Source organism: Octodon degus, unplaced genomic scaffold (genome assembly GCF_000260255.1).
Source record: "Octodon degus isolate 3935 unplaced genomic scaffold, OctDeg1.0 scaffold00063, whole genome shotgun sequence".
Taxonomy (NCBI): Eukaryota; Metazoa; Chordata; class Mammalia; order Rodentia; family Octodontidae; genus Octodon; species Octodon degus.
Window position 1 is genome coordinate 12,041,949 of NW_004524639.1, and position 2,452 is coordinate 12,044,400.

Here is a 2,452-nt window from a genome sequence, read left to right on the forward strand (position 1 = left end):
CTGGGGGATTGAACCGCGGTCCCCAATGCTTTGCCAAGCTTGTTCTAAGTAGGTGCTTTAGACCACTGAGCCATCTCTCCAGCCCCTTTTTTTTTTCATGTATTTTAATTAAAGAATAGAAGATATATATTTACACAGTCATTGCAATGTTAGTTGATTTATGAAGAAAGATTAGACTTTATTAAACTAACTCTGAATTACAGGACAGATATACCATTGAAGATCTATTTTATGCACTGAACTGCATTTTATAACAGAACAATAAAACATTTTAAAGCCTTTGCATAATGATATGAAGTTTTATCAGAGGGAACTTTGGCATGTTGTGAAGCAGCTCTCATGTTGATGATTCTATGTCTTAGTTGTTTACAAGTAAACCATATTCATTTGAGTGCAAGTCATATGATGCATAGGTCACAGAAAATGCAAGATTTGGAAACTAAAACTGCATAACATGCTTGTATATACACAGCTATATGATCTGTTAAGTTCACTTTTTGATTCAAGTAAGTCCTCAAATATTGCTTCATAAAAGGAAAGCAATTCTTTAAAAATGTTCATTCCAAAAGTATTAACTTAACAGAAAGTAAGCTGGTGTCATAATGCATGTCTATAATCTGAGCACTTGGGAAGTTGAGGCAGGAGGATTGCTGTGAGTTTGACGCGAGCCTGGATTACATAATGAGCTCAAGAACCTGGACTACACCTACCAAACAATAAGACCTAGATATTTTAAGACCTAGATATATTAATTTTTTATTGTTTTATTTAATTTTATTAAGAAACAAATAGAAATCAGACAGTTTCAAAACTGATTAGTAGGACAATTTCAGTAACTAATACATTGCATATTGTTGTCTTCTTAGTGGTTACTCACAGTACAAGATGCAGATTTGATGTCCTGTCCACAAACACTATTAGAACAAATCTTTTTATTCATTGAATTAAAAGAAAGGAGATGTATGTCTATACTAACTATTTTGTATATACAGATACAAAGGACCTTCATTTGGTTCCCCTTTTTTGTTTAGTTTTCTCAGAGATGGGTATTCCATTCCCATTTAAATATTGTAGGCGTGTGAATTCAGCAAAGTATTCCAATATAGTCTAGTAGTCTATGATAGTAATGGACCATTCATATGACTGGCAATGTCAGAAGTTGTTGACTTGAGCCTTCTACAGCTCAGCATATTAATGTCTTTACTTTTTATAACTCATTTTTATACTTTTCTGCTGGATGGTTAAGACCAAGATAAAGCAAGACCTATATAACAAGAAAGGCAATTTTTGTATGTGACAAGGTCAGTCAAATCCCCTCAGGATTTATCTTGAAACCCTGTACTGAGCTTTGTAGATCCTTTGTCAGAGTCAGCCATGTGGATGAGTCATGGCCATTGCTTGACCAATTTGCTCTCTGTGAAAGCCTGAGAGAATATTTTCTCTCCATGTGACTCTCCTTAGCCACACTCTCCATTATCAATCACTTTCCTCTGTGGGCCCATAATCTCTTTGATCAGAAAATTTGGGACACCACTGAGTTACAGGATGTTTCACTTCAGGTTCTCCTATGTCCTGAGTCCATGGTCATCTTGAAAGGCTAAGGCCAAAATGTTGGCTGTTCTTTCAGCCCTTCTTTTCATCTAATTTTTTGTCTGCAAACCTAGGTTGTTAACCCTCAACAAAAGAAGCTTATTATTATTACCCTACAATGTAGGCAGTTGAGCTTCACTTCACTATCTGTCTGCATATCACACATCTTAGACATAACATGGAACAGGTATTTTCCATCAAGTATTGCTACATTAAACTTTAAGTCCCTACAAAATATGAAGAAAAAATTAAAAAGTAAAAAATATTTTAAAATAAGAATAAGCAATTACACATTTTTACACAGAAATTTAGAAATCTAACCATATACAGCACTGTAGCAAGACAGTCCTGTGACATTTTTTTCTTGTCTCTTGTTTACATTTATTGCTTTTTTTAAAAAAAAAACAAACATTTATTTGAGAGACAGTATGGCAGTAATTGGTATGACATAGCAAGCAGTATGTATTTAGAAGACCGGAAGGACAGGCATGCCAAACATGATCCTACTATTACATATTGCTATCTTCAGTGCAGTTGCTCAGTTCACAGATGTCAGCATATACAGTTAGTCAGGGTGAGAATCCTACCAATTAACTGCTATTTTCAAAAACCTGCTAAAGATTCTCAGGATCATTGCCTTACCATTCTTGTGAACATAAATGTATGGCTTTGCCCCTGTCATGTTTCCTAGTTTTTTGCCTTGCTCTCTGTTCGTTGTGTAATCCTTAAGTTCTCACTTTCCTTTCAATTATGTTATACCTTTCTATTTTTATTTCTTGTTTTCACCCTTTTAAAATCAAAATTTGTAAATAAACAAATGCTGGCATGGATGTGGAGAAAATAAACTCATGTACACTGTTTG